Raw genomic sequence first — 15,494 nt, 5'->3', positions numbered from 1 at the left:
TATTTAAATCATTTTAAATACGCCCCTGAGTTCTACTCTGCAGGTTGCAACAATTTCTAATCACCAATCAAGTTCTCTTAAGGGCCAGTTCACACTTGGGGTGCTTTGGTGGGTAGTGTTTCTGCTCATTGCTGATAGCTGGTATTCAGCAAAGCACTGCGGTAAATCCTTGCAGTGCCTGTGATGTGCGTATATCGCAAAAGTGCACTGCGTGCAACATTTTGCTGGCAGTTAGAACACCATTCTCATTCTCTGGAATGAGACCGAAAAACGCAATCGCTGCAACATGGAGCCACAATTGCTTAGTAGAAATGCAATCACATTCCATAGGCGATTGTGATTTGCCTTTTGCGAACCCAGTGTTGAACCCGGCCTAAGGGGGACCAGCTGGATCCCAAATATTTATCAGGTGGTCGTTGTGTTCCCCGACTTTGCACTGGAGGGTGTAAGAGTGGTACCCTTTAAGACCACCTATCCCCATCTTTCCTCTCCAAAACGCCATCCCCTATTCCTCTCTCACTCCCATCCCCTAACCCTCCCTAATAGAGTCTATCTTACCATGGTGGGCCGGCTTACAATCCTATTGGCCAAAATGTGATTTAGTTTTAGCCAACTAGATTAGCCAAAGGACTCTGTTAAAAAAGAATATAATAAACGATCTTAGATGGAGATTAACTAATTAGGGCCCTTTTCTATTAAGCACGTTTCGTTTTAAAAATTGTATCGTTCCCATTTTGCCAATAGCAACAGCACGGTGATGAACAGGTAAATTGCATTGCCAGGTTTTTACTAGTGCAATTGGTATTTTCCAGAATTACAATTGTTGGCCTGCATCTTTTTTGTGTTGTTTACGTTTCTATGCTTTGTACCTTTTTGGTGAGAATTGGTATGGCTATGGGGAGGAGGAGGCCATTAGTAGAATTTCGGGGTTTATTTAAATCATTTTAAATACGCCCCTGAGTTCTACTCTGCAGGTTGCAACAATTTGTAATCACCAATCAAGTTCTCTTAAGGGCCAGTTCACACTTGGGGTGCTTTGGTGGGTAGTGTTTCTGCTCATTGCTGATAGCTGGTATTCAGCAAAGCACTGCGGTAAATCCTTGCAGTGCCTGTGATGTGCGTATATCGCAAAAGTGCACTGCGTGCAACATTTTGCTGGCAGTTAGAACGCCATTCTCATTCTCTGGAATGAGACCGAAAAACGCAATCGCTGCAACATGGAGCCACAATTGCTTAGTAGAAATGCAATCACACTCCATAGGCGATTGTGATTTGCCTTTTGCGGACCCAGTGTTGAACCCGGCCTAAGGGGGACCAGCTGGATCCCAAATATTTATCAGGTGGTCGTTGTGTTCCCCGACTTTGCACTGGAGGGTGTAAGAGTGGTACCCTTTAAGACCACCTATCCCCATCTTTCCTCTCCAAAACGCCATCCCCTATTCCTCTCTCACTCCCATCCCCTAACCCGCCCTAACAGAGTCTACCTTACCATGGTGGGCCGGCTTACAATCCTATTGGCCAAAATGTGATTTAGTTTTAGCCAACTAGATTAGCCAAAGGACTCTGTTAAAAAAAAAGAATATAATAAACGATCTTAGATGGAGATTAACTAATTAGGGCCCCTTTCTATTAAGCACGTTTTGTTTTAAAAATTGTATCGTTCCCATTTTGCCAATAGCAACAGCACGGCGATGAACAGGTAAATTGCATTGCCGGGTTTTTGCTAGTGCAATTGGTATTTTCCAGAATTACAACTGTTGGCCTGCATCTTTTTTTGTTTTGTTTGCGTTTCTATGCTTTGTACGTTTTTGGTGAGGATTGGTATGGCTATGGGGAGGAGGAGGCCATTATTTGAATTTGGGGGTATATTTAAATCATTTTAAATATGCCCCTGAGTTCTACTCTGCAGGTTGCAACAATTTCTAATCACCAATCAAGTTCTCTTAAGGGCCAGTTCACACTTGGGGTGCTTTGGTGGGTAGTGTTTCTGCTCATTGCTGATAGCCGGTATTCAGAAAAGCACTACGGTAAATCCTTGCAGTGCCTGTGATGTGCGTATATTGCAAAAGTGCACTGCGTGCAACATTTTGCTGGCAGTTAGAACGCCATTCTCATTCTCTAGAATGAGACTGAAAAACGCAATCACTTCAACATGGAGCCACAATTGCTTAGTAGAAATGCAATCACACTCCATAGGCGATTGCGATTTACCTTTTGCGATCCCAGTGTTGAACCCGGCCTAAGGGGGACCAGCTGGATCCCAATTATTTATCAGGTGGTCGTTTTGTTCCCCGACTTTGCACTGGAGGGTATAAGAGTGGTACCCTTTAAGACCACCTATCCCCATCTTTCCTCTCCAAAACGCCATCCCCTATTCCTCTCTCACTCCCATCCCCTAACCCGCCCTAATAGAGTCTACCTTACCATGGTGGGCCGGCTTACAATCCTATTGGCCAAAATGTGATTTAGTTTTAGCCAACTAGATTAGCCAAATAACTCTGTAAAAAAAAGAATATAATAAACTATCCTAGATGGAGATTAACTAATTAGGGCTCTTTTTTATTAAGCACGTTTTAATTTAAAAATATTATCATTCCCATTTTGCCAATAGCAAAACCACGGCAATGAGCATGTAAATTGCATTGCCGGGTTTTTGCTAGTGCAATTGGTATTTTCCAGAATTACAACTGTTGGCCTGCATCTTTTTTTGTTTTGTTTGCGTTTCTATGCTTTGTACCTTTTTGGTGAGGATTGGTATGGCTATGGGGAGGAGGAGGCCATTATTTGAATTTGGGGGTATATTTAAATCATTTTAAATATGCCCCTGAGTTCTACTCTGCAGGTTGCAACAATTTCTAATCACCAATCAAGTTCTCTTAAGGGCCAGTTCACACTTGGGGTGCTTTGGTGGGTAGTGTTTCTGCTCATTGCTGATAGCCGGTATTCAGCAAAGCAGTGCGGTAAATCCTTGCGGTGCCTGTGATGTGCGTATATCGCAAAAGTGCACTGCGTGCAACATTTTGCTGGCAGTTACAACGCCATTCTCATTCTCTGGAATGAGACCGAAAAACGCAATCACTGCAACATGGAGTCACAATTGCTTAGTAGAAATGCAATCACACTGCATAGGCGATTGCGATTTGCCTTTTGCGATCCCAGTGTTGAACCCGGCCTAAGGGGGACCAGCTGGATCCCAATTATTTATCAGGTGGTCGTTGTGTTCCCCGACTTTTCACTTCAGGGTGTAAGAGTGGTACCCCTTAAGACAACCTATTCCCATTTTCCCTCTCCAAAACGCCATCCCCTATTCCTCTCTCACTCCCATCCCCTAACCCGCCCTAATAGAGTCTACCTAATCATGGTGGGCTGGCTTACAATCCTATTGGCCAAAATGTGATTTAGTTTTAGCCAACTGGATTAGCCAAAGGACTCTGTTAAAAAAAGAATATAATAAACGATCTTAGATGGAGATTAACTAATTAGGGCCCTTTTCTATTAAGCACGTTTCATTTTAAAAATTGTATCGTTCCCATTTTGCCAATAGCAACTGCACGGCGATGAACAGGTAAATTGCATTGCCGGGTTTTTGCTAGTGCAATTGGTATTTTCCAGAATTACAATTGTTGGCCTGCATCTTTTTTTGTGTTGTTTGCGTTTCTATGCTTTGTACCTTTTTGGTGAGGATTGGTATGGCTATGGGGAGGAGGAGGCCATTATTAGAATTTGGGGGTTTATTTAAATCATTTTAAATACGCCCCTGAGTTCTACTCTGCAGGTTGCAACAATTTGTAATCACCAATCAAGTTCTCTTAAGGGCCAGTTCACACTTGGGGTGCTTTGGTGGGTAGTGTTTCTGCTCATTGCTGATAGCCGGTATTCAGCAAAGCACTGCGGTAAATCCTTGCAGTGCCTGTGATGTGCGTATATTGCAAAAGTGCACTGCGTGCAACATTTTGCTGGCAGTTAGAACGCCATTCTCATTCTCTGGAATAAGACCGAAAAACGCAATCACTGCAACATGGAGCCACAATTGCTTAGTAGAAATGCAATCACACTCCATAGGCGATTGCGATTTGCCTTTTGCGAACCCAGTGTTGAACCCGGCCTAAGGGGGACCAGCTGGATCCCAAATATTTATCAGGTGGTCGTTGTGTTCCCCGACTTTGCACTGGAGGGTGTAAGAGTGGTACCCCTTAAGACCACCTATCCCCATCTTCCCTCTCTAAAAACGCCATCCCATATTCCTCTCTCACTCCCATCCCCTAATCCGCCCTAATAGAGTCTACCTTACCATGGTGGGCCGGCTTACAATCCAATTGGCCAAAATGTGATTTACTTTTAGCCAACTGGATTAGCCAAAGGACTCTGTTAAAAAAAGAATATAATAAACTTTTTTAGATGGAGATTAACTAATTAGGGCCCTTTTTTATTAAGCACGTTTTGATTTAAAAATATTATCATTCCCATTTTGCCAAAAGCAAAACCACGGCAATGAGCATGTAAATAGCATTGCCGGGTTTTTGCTAGTGCAATTGGTATTTTCCAGAATTCCAATTGTTGGCCTGCATCCTTTTTTGTTTTGTTTGCGTTTGTTATGCTTTGTACCTTTTTTGGTGAGGATTGGTATGGCTATGGGGAGGTGAAGGCCATTATTAGAATTTGAGGGTTTAATTAAATCATTTTAAATACGCCCCTGAGTTCTACTCTGCAGGTTGCAACAATTTGTAATCACCAATCAAGTTCTCTTAAGGGCCAGTTCACACTTGGGGTGCTTTGGTGGGTAGTGTATCTGCTCATTGCTGATAGCCGGTATTCAGCAATGAATACCGCAATTGCGGTATTCATTGCTGGTATTCAGCAATTGCTGAATACCGGCTATTAGCAAAGCACTGCTGTAAATCATTGCAGTGCCTGTGATGTGCGTATATCGCAAAAGTGCACTGCGTGCAACATTTTGCTGGCAGTTAGAACGCCATTCTCATTCTCTGGAATGAGACCAAAAAACGCAATCATTGCAACATGGAGCCACAATTGCTTAGTAGAAATGCAATCACACTCCATAGGCGATTGCGATTTGCCTTTTGCAATCCCAGTGTTGAACCTGGCCTAAGGGGGACCAGCTGGATCCCTAATATTTATCAGGTGGTCGTTGTGTTCCCCGACTTTGCACTGGAGGGTGTAAGAGTGGTACCCCTTAGGACCACCTATCCCCATCTTCCCTCTCTAAAAACGCCATCCCATATTCCTCTCTCACTCCCATCCCCTAATCCGCCCTAATAGAGTCTACCTTACCATGGTGGGCCGGCTTACAATCCTATTGGCCAAAATGTGATTTACTTTTAGCCAACTGGATTAGCCAAAGGACTCTGTTAAAAAAAGAATATAATAAACTTTTTTAGATGGAGATTAACTAATTAGGGCCCTTTTTTATTAAGCACATTTTGATTTAAAAATATTATCATTCCCATTTTGCCAATAGCAAAACCACGGCAATGAGCATGTAAATAGCATTGCCGGGTTTTTGCTAGTGCAATTGGTATTTTCCACAATTCCAATTGTTGGCCTGCATCCTTTTTTGTTTTGTTTGCGTTTGTTATGCTTTGTACCTTTTTTGGTGAGGATTGGTATGGCTATGGGGAGGAGGAGGCCATTATTAGAATTTAGGGGGTTTATTTAAATCATTTTAAATATGCCCCTGAGTTCTACTCTGCAGGTTGCAACAATTTGTAATCACCAATCCAGTTCTCTTAAGGGCCAGTTCACACTTGGGGTGCTTTGGTGGGTAGTGTTTCTGCTCATTGCTGATAGCCGGTATTCAGCAAAGCACTGCGGTAAATCCTTGCAGTGCCTGTGATGTGCGTATATCGCAAAAGTGCATTGCGTGCAATATTTTGCTGGCACTTAGAACGCCATTCTCATTCTCTGGAATGAGACCGAAAAACGCAATCACTGCAACATGGAGCCACAATTGCTTAGTAGAAATGCAATCACACTCCATAGGCAATTGCGATTTGCCTTTTGCGATCCCAGTGTTGAACCCGGCCTAAGGGGGACCAGCTGGATCCCAATTATTTATCAGGTGGTCGTTGTGTTCCCCGACTTTGCACTTGATGGTGTAAGAGTGGTACCTCTTAAGACCACCTATTCCCATCTTCCCTCTCCCAAACGCTGTCCCCTATGCCTCTCTCAACCCCATTTGCTAATTCGCCCTAATAGAGTCTACCTTACCATGGTGGGCCGGCTTACAATCCTATTGGCCAAAATGTGATTTAGTTTTAGCCAACTGGATTAGCCAAAGGACTCTGTTAAAAAAAGAATATAATAAACTATTTTAGATGGAGATTAACTAATTAGGGCCCTTTTTTATTAAGCACGTTTTGATTTAAAAATATTATCATTCCCATTTTGCCAATAGCAACAGCACGGCGATGAACAGGTAAATTGCATTGCCGGTATTTTGCTAGTACAATTGGTATTTTCCAGAATTACAACTGTTGGCCTGCATCTTTTTTTTGTTTTGTTTGCATTTCTATGCTTTGTACCTTTTTGGTGAGGATTGGTATGGCTATGGGGAGGAGGAGGCCATTATTAGAATTTGGGGGTTTATTTAAATCATTTTAAATACGCCCCTGAGTTCTACTCTGCAGGTTGCAACAATTTGTAATCACCAATCAAGTTCTCTTAAGGGCCAGTTCACACTTGGGGTGCTTTGGTGGGTAGTGTTTCTGCTCATTGCTGATAGCCGGTATCAGGGCAGTTTCTAGGCTAAATTTCACCCAGTTCGAGAGTCAAAAAATTGCCCCCCCCCCCCCCCCCCCCAATCAAAGCTGCTAAGTGAAATCATGTCAAAAGGCTTCTTGAAACCAACTCACCATTTTTATTTTATTTTTAATTTTTTTACTCTGCGTCTGACCACCTGCCCAGGGAAAAAAAGAGTGACCCCCTCCGCCCCCTAGCCAGGGAGTCACAGTATGGTGGTCTGACCACCTGTCCAGGGAAAAAAAGTGTGACCCTCTCCCCCCCTAGCCAGGGAGTCACAGTCAGACCATGGTGGTTTGACCGTCAGACCACCATGGTCTGACTTTGACTCCCTGGCTGTGGGTGGTAGGGGGGGTGCTCTTTTTGCCCTGGGCTGGTGGTCAGAGCCCACCATGGTCTGACTGTGACTCCCTGGCTGGGGAAGGGGGGTACTCTTTTTGCCCTGGGCTGGTTGGTGGTCAGACTCTGACCACCAGCCCAGAGCAAAAAGAGTGCCCCCCTACCCCCAGCCAGGGAGTCACACTGTTAGACCATCACCATGGTGGGTTCTGACCACCAGCCCAGGGCAAAAAGAGCGCCCCCCTCCCCCAGCAGCCACATCAGAAAGAGAGAGGCAGTGCTGTACATAGACTGCCTGCCTTACTGCCTACTTACCATGAGGTCCATCTCATGGCAGGTGGAACTGGAAGAAGGCGCCGGGCCAGGAACGGTGGGGGTCCGGGCAGGGGACCATGGAGGTGCTAGCGGGCAGCGGCAGCAAGGGCCAAGGCACCCACTAGCAGCAGTGGCAGCGAGGAGCCCGAGTCCAACTGGCCAAAAAGACTCCACCTTCTGGGGCTGGGCTCCGCCGCACACTGCTGCTGCACACAGGGGTGAGCCTGGGGTGCCTGGCACCTGGCAGCAAGATTTTCTCTGGCGCCTATGGGAGTGGTTAAATTAACCGCGCCCAACCACATAACCACACCCATGTCCTGCCTAATCACACCCACACCTTCCACCTCTTTACGCATGCATGTGGTACCCCATTCCTACCCCTCTTCCATGGGCTTGCTCCTGGCTGGCTTTGACTGCCTGGCAGTCTGTTAGTCTCTGGACTGACTCAGGTTGAGAGGCTCTGCGAGTGCGACGCAGTCACACACTGCGTATTTATGGCTGCCTGCGGCCACCGTACTCTCGCTCGCTGTCGTCGGCTCCTCCCCCCGCCAAGCCCAAGCGTGAGGTGGGCTGCCTGTATCTTTCCCGTTGCGCCGCGCAGCCTGCCAGTGTTGCCAACCTTTCACGTTATTTTTTACTGACAAATACCTAAAAATTTACTGACAAAAGATTATTTTTACTGACAAAATTTCCCCACTAAATGCACATAAGAGACAGCGTTTCACCAGTAAATGCACATAATAAGAGACCGCTTTTCACCAGTAAATGCACATAAGAGACCGCTTTTCACCAGTAAATGCACATAAGAGACCGCTTTTCACCAGTAAATGCACATAAGAGACAGCTTTTCACCAGTAAATGCACATAATAAGAGACTGCTTTTTACCAGTAAATGCACATAATAAGAGACTGCTTTTCACCAGTAAATGCACATAATAAGAGACAGCTTTTCACCAGTAAATGCACATAATGACAAACAGCCAGTTTCCCCAGTACATGTAGCCAGCCTGGACCCCCATTAGGCAGTGAGTGACAGGGAGCCCCTTTAGGCAGTGAGTGACAGGGAGCCCCTTTAGGCAGTGAGTGACAGGGAGCCCCTTTAGGCAGTGAGTGACAGGGAGCCCATTTAGGCAGTGAGTGACAGGGAGCCCCATTAGGAAGTGAGTGACAGGGAGCCCCTTTAGGAAGTGAGTGAGTGACAGGGAGCCCCTTTAGGAAGTGAGTGAGTGACAGGGAGCCCCTTTAGGAAGTGAGTGAGTGACAGGGAGCCCCTTTAGGAAGTGAGTGAGTGACAGGGAGCCCCTTTAGGAAGTGAGTGAGTGACAGGGAGCCCCTTTAGGAAGTGAGTGAGTGACAGGGAGCCCCTTTAGGAAGTGAGTGAGTGACAGGGAGCCCCTTTAGGAAGTGAGTGAGTGACAGGGAGCCCCTTTAGGAAGTGAGTGACAGGGAGCCCCTTTAGGAAGTGAGTGACAGGGAGCACCTTTAGGAAGTGAGTGACAGGGAGCCCCTTTAGGAAGTGAGTGACAGGGAGCCCCTTTAGGAAGTGAGTGACAGGGAGTACCTTTAGGAAGTGAGTGACAGGGAGCCCCTTTAGGAAGTGAGTGACAGGGAGTACCTTTAGGAAGTGAGTGACAGGGAGCCCCTTTAGGAAGTGAGTGACAGGGAGCCCCTTTAGGAAGTGAGTGACAGGGAGTACCTTTAGGAAGTGAGTGACAGGGAGCCCCTTTAGGAAGTGAGTGACAGGGAGTACCTTTAGGAAGTGAGTGACAGGGAGCCCCTTTAGGAAGTGAGTGACAGGGAGCCCCTTTAGGAAGTGAGTGACAGGGAGTACCTTTAGGAAGTGAGTGACAGGGAGCCCCTTTAGGAAGTGAGTGACAGGGAGTACCTTTAGGAAGTGAGTGACAGGGAGTACCTTTAGGAAGTGAGTGACAGGGAGCCCCTTTAGGAAGTGAGTGACAGGGAGCCCCTTTAGGAAGTGAGTGACAGGGAGTACCTTTAGGAAGTGAGTGACAGGGAGCCCCTTTAGGAAGTGAGTGACAGGGAGCCCCTTTAGGAAGTGAGTGACAGGGAGCCCCTTTAGGAAGTGAGTGACAGGGAGCCCCTTTAGGAAGTGAGTGACAGGGAGCCCCTTTAGGAAGTGAGTGACAGGGAGCCCCTTTAGGAAGTGAGTGACAGGGAGTACCTTTAGGAAGTGAGTGACAGGGAGTACCTTTAGGAAGTGAGTGACAGGGAGCCCCTTTAGGAAGTGAGTGACAGGGAGCCCCTTTAGGAAGTGAGTGACAGGGAGTACCTTTAGGAAGTGAGTGACAGGGAGCCCCTTTAGGAAGTGAGTGACAGGGAGTACCTTTAGGAAGTGAGTGACAAGAGTACCTTTAGGAAGTGAGTGACAGGGAGCCCCTTTAGGAAGTGAGTGACAGGGAGTACCTTTAGGAAGTGAGTGACAGGGAGCCCCTTTAGGAAGTGAGTGACAGGGAGCCCCTTTAGGAAGTGAGTGACAGGGAGCCCCTTTAGGAAGTGAGTGACAGGGAGTACCTTTAGGAAGTGAGTGACAGGGAGCCCCTTTAGGAAGTGAGTGACAGGGAGCCCCTTTAGGAAGTGAGTGACAGGGAGCCCCTTTAGGAAGTGAGTGACAGGGAGCCCGTTTGAGCAGTAAGTGACAGGGAGCCCCCAGCCGCCGCTCCCGCTCCCCCCTTACCTTGCAGACCTCAGGATCAGCGGCGACCCGACCAGTACCGGCGGGCGCCGGACGCAACCGCTCTATATGCGGAAGTGATGTCACTTCCGCATATCAGTGCGGTGTGCTAGGTCCTAGCGCCCGCACGATTGGTCGCCGCCTGATCGAGGTCTGAGTGAGGCGCCAGGAGGGAGGGAGGGGGAGCAGTGGCGGCGGCCACAGGGACGGCCTGGCGCCCCCCAATCTGTCACTCATCGGCGCCCCGTTCAGCAGAACCGGCTGAACGGGGCAAGAAACGGCCCTGGCCGGTATTCAGCAAAGCACTGCGGTAAATCCTTGCAGTGCCTGTGATGTGCGTATATTGCAAAAGTGCACTGCGTGCAACATTTTACTGGCAGTTAGAACGCCATTCTCATTCTCTGGAATGAGACCGAAAAACGCAATCACTGCAACATGGAGCCACAATTACTTAGTAGAAATGCAATCACACTCCATAGGCGTTTGCGATTTGCCTTTTGTGATCCCAGTGTTGAACCCGGCCTAAGAGGGACCAGCTGGATCCCAAATATTTATCAGGTGGTCGTTGTGTTCCCCGACTTTGCACTGGAGGGTGTAAGAGTGGTACCCTTTAAGACCACCTATCCCCATCTTCCCTCTCTAAAAACGCTATCCCCTATTCCTCTCTCAACCCCATCCCCTAATCTGCCCTAATAGAGTCTACCCTACCATGGTGGGCCGGCTTACAATCCTATTGGCCAAAATGTGATTTACTTTTAGCCAACTGGATTTTCCAAAGGACTCTGTTAAAAAAAGAATATAATAAACTATTTTAGATGGAGATAAACTAATTAGGGCCCTTTTTTATTAAGCACGTTTTGATTTAAAAATATTATCATTCCCATTTTGCCAATAGCAAAACCACGGCAATGAGCATGTAAATTGCATTGCCGGGTTTTTGCTAGTGCAATTAGTATTTTCCAGAATTACAATTGTTGGCCTGCATCTTTTTTTTGTTTTGTTTGCGTTTCTATGCTTTGTACCTTTTTGGTGAGGTTTGGCATGGCTATGGGGAGGAGGAGGCCATTATTTGAATTTGGGGGTATATTTAAATCATTTTAAATATGCCCCTGAGTTCTACTCTGCAGGTTGCAACAATTTGTAATCACCAATCAAGTTCTCTTAAGGGCCAGTTCACACTTGGGGTGCTTTGGTGGGTAGTGTTTCTGCTCATTGCTGATAGCCGGTATTCAGCAAAGCACTGCGGTAAATCCTTGCATTGCCTGTGATGTGCGTATATCGCAAAAGTGCATTGCGTGCAATATTTTGCTGGCACTTAGAACGCCATTCTCATTCTCTGGAATGAGACCGAAAAACGCAATCACTGCAACATGGAGCCACAATTGCTTAGTAGAAATGCAATCACACTCCATAGGCAATTGCGATTTGCCTTTTGCGATCCCAGTGTTGAACCCGGCCTAAGGCGGACCAGCTGGATCCCAATTATTTATCAGGTGGTCGTTGTGTTCCCCGACTTTGCACTTGATGGTGTAAGAGTGGTACCTCTTAAGACCACCTATCCCCATCTTCCCTCTCCAAAACGCTGTCCCCTATTCCTCTCTCAACCCCATTTGCTAATCCGCCCTAATAGAGTCTACCTTACCATGGTGGGCCGGCTTACAATCCTATTGGCCAAAATGTGATTTACTTTTAGCCAACTGGATTAGCCAAAGGACTCTGTTAAAAAAAGAATATAATAAACTATTTTAGATGGAGATTAACTAATTAGGGCCCTTTTTTATTAAGCACGTTTTGATTTAAAAATATTATCATTCCCATTTTGCCAATAGCAACAGCACGGCGATGAACAGGTAAATTGCATTGCCGGGATTTTGCTAGTGCAATTGGTATTTTCCAGAATTGCAACTGTTGGCCTGCATCTTTTTTTGTTTTGTTTGCGTTTCTATGCTTTGTACCTTTTTGGTGAGGATTGGTATGGCTATGGGGAGTAGGAGGCCATTATTAGAATTTGGGGGTTTATTTAAATCATTTTAAATACGCCCCTGAGTTCTACTCTGCAGGTTGCAACAATTTGTAATCACCAATCAAGTTCTCTTAAGGGCCAGTTCAAACTTGGGGTGCTGTGGTGGGTAGTGTTTCTGCTCATTGCTGATAGCCGGTATTCAGCAAAGCACTGCGGTAAATCCTTGCAGTGCCTGTGATGTGCGTATATCGCAAAAGTGCATTGCGTGCAACATTTTGCTGGCAGTTAGAACGCCATTCTCATTCTCTGGAATGATACCGAAAAACGCAATCACTGCAACATGGAGCCACAATTGCTTAGTAGAAATGCAATCACACTCCATAGGCGATTGCGATTTGCCTTTTGCGAACCCAGTTTTGAACCCGGCCTAAGGGGGACCAGCTGGATCCCAAATATTTATCAGGTGGTCGTTGTGTTCCCCGACTTTGCACTGGAGGGTGTAAGAGTAGTACCCCTTAAGACCACCTATCCCCATCTTCCCTCTCTAAAAACGCTATCCCCTATTTCTCTCTCAACCCCATTCTCTAATCCGCCCTAATAGAGTCTACCTTACCATGGTGGGCCGGCTTACAATCCTATTGGCCAAAATGTGATTTAGTTTTAGCCAACTGGATTAGCCAAAGGACTCTGTTAAAAAAAGAATATAATAAACTGTCTTAGATGGAGATTAACTAATTAGGGCCCTTTTTTATTAAGCACATTTTGATTTAAAAATATTATCATTCCCATTTTGCCAATAGCAACAGCACGGCGATGAACAGGTAAATTGCATTGCCGGGTTTTTGCTAGTGCAATTGGTATTTTCCAGAATTACAATTGTTGGCCTGCATCCTTTTTTGTTTTGTTTGCGTTTGTTATGCTTTGTACCTTTTTTGGTGAGGATTGGTATGGCTATGGGGAGGAGGAGGCCATTATTAGAATTTGGGGGTTTATTTAAATCATTTTAAATACGCCCCTGAGTTCTACTCTGCAGGTTGCAACAATTTGTAATCACCAATCAAGTTCTCTTAAGGGCCTGTTCACTCTTGGGTTGCTTTGGTGGGTAGTGTTTCTGCTCATTGCTGATAGCCGGTATTCAGCAAAGCACTGCGGTAAATCCTTGCAGTGCCTGTGATGTGCGTATATCGCAAAAGTGCATTGCGTGCAACATTTTCCTGGCAGTTAGAACGCCATTCTCATTCTCTGGAATGAGACCGAAAAACGCAATCACTGCAACATGGAGCCACAATTGCTTAGTAGAAATGCAATCACACTCCATAGGCGATTGCGATTTGCCTTTTGCGATCCCAGTGTTGAACCCGGCCTAAGGGGGACCAGCTGGATCCCAATTATTTATCAGGTGGTCGTTGTGTTCCCCGACTTTGCACTTGAGGGTGTAAGAGTGGTACCCCTTAAGACAACCTATCCCCATCTTCCCTCTCCAAAACGCCATCCCCTATTCCTCTCTCACTCCCATCCCCTAATCCGCCCTAATAGAGTCTACCTAACCATGGTGGGCCGGCTTACAATCCTATTGGCAAAAAAGTGATTTACTTTTAGCCAGCTGGATTAGCCAAAGGACTCTGTTAAAAAAACAATATAATAAACGATCTTAGATGGAGATTAACTAATTAGGGCCCTTTTCTATTAAGCATGTTTCGTTTTAAAAATTGTATCGTTCCATTTTGCCAATAGCAACAGCATGACGATGAACAGGTAAATTGCATTGCCGGGTTATTGCTAGTGCAATTGGTATTTTCCAGAATTACAATTGTTGGCCTGCATGTTTTTTTGTTTTGTTTGCGTTTCTATGCTTTGTACCTTTTTGGTGAGGATTGGTATGGCTATGGGGAGGAGGAGGCCATTATTAGAATTTGGGGGTATATTTAAATCATTTTAAATATGCCCCTGAGTTCTACTCTGCAGGTTGCAACAATTTCTAATCACCAATCAAGTTCTCTTAAGGGCCAGTTCACACTTGGGGTGCTTTGGTGGGTAGTGTTTCTGCTCATTGCTGATAGCCGGTATTCAGCAAAGCACTGCGCTAAATCCTTGCAGTGCCTGTGATGTGCGTATATCGCAAAAGTGCATTGCGTGCAACATTTTCCTGGCAGTTAGAACGCCATTCTCATTCTCTGGAATGAGACCGAAAAACGCAATCACTGCAACATGGAGCCACAATTGCTTAGTAGAAATGCAATCACACTCCATAGGCGATTGCGATTTGCCTTTTGCGATCCCAGTGTTGAACCCGGCCTAAGGGGGACCAGCTGGATCCCAATTATTTATCAGGTGGTCGTTGTGTTCCCCGACTTTGCACTGTAGGGTGTAAGAGTGGTACCCTTTAAGACCACCTATCCCCATCTTCCCTCTCCAAAACGCTATCCCCTATTCCTCTCTCAACCCCATCCCCTAATCCGCCCTAATAGAGTCTACCTTACCATGGTGGGCTGGCTTACAATCCTATTGGCCAAAATGTGATTTAGTTTTAGCCAACTGGATTAGCCAAAGGACTCTGTTAAAAAAAGAATATAATAAACGATCTTACATGGAGATTAACTAATTAGGGCCCTTTTTTATTAAGCACATTTTGATTTAAAAATATTATCATTCCCATTTTGCCAATAGCAAAACCACGGCAATGAACATGTAAATTGCATTGCCGGCTTTTTGCTAGTGCAATTGGTATTTTCCAGAATTACAACTGTTGGCCTGCATCTTTTTTTGTTTTGTTTGCGTTTCTATGCTTTGTACCTTTTTGGTGAGGATTGGTATGGCTATGGGGAGGAGGAGGCCATTATTTGAATTTGGGGGTATATTTAAATCATTTTAAATATGCCCCTGAGTTCTACTCTGCAGGTTGCAACAATTTGTAATCACCAATCAAGTTCTCTTAAGGGCCAGTTCACACTTGGGGTGCTTTGGTGGGTAGTGTTTCTGCTCATTGCTGATAGCCGGTATTCAGCAAAGCACTGCGGTAAATCCTTGCAGTGCCTGTGATGTGCGTATATCGCAAAAGTGCACTGTGTGCAACATTTTGCTGGCAGTTAGAACGCCATTCTCATTCTCTGAAATGAGACCGAAAAACGCAATCACTGCAACATGGAGCCACAATTGCTTAGTAGAAATGCAATCACACTCCATAGGCGATTGCGATTTGCCTTTTGCGATCCCAGTGTTGAACCCGGCCTAAGGGGGACCAGCTGGATCCCAATTATTTATCAGGTGGTCGTTGTGTTCCCCGACTTTGCACTTGAGGGTGTAAGAGTGGTACCCCTTAAGACAACCTATCCCCATCTTCCCTCTCCAAAATGCCATCCCCTATTCCTCTCTCACTCCCATCCCCTAATCCGCCCTAATAGAGTCTACCTAATCATGGTGGGCCGG

The sequence above is a fragment of the Hyperolius riggenbachi genome, chromosome 3 (assembly GCF_040937935.1).
Source record: "Hyperolius riggenbachi isolate aHypRig1 chromosome 3, aHypRig1.pri, whole genome shotgun sequence".
NCBI classification, from domain to species: domain Eukaryota; kingdom Metazoa; phylum Chordata; class Amphibia; order Anura; family Hyperoliidae; genus Hyperolius; species Hyperolius riggenbachi.
Note: the sequence above shows the minus strand (reverse complement) of the source record.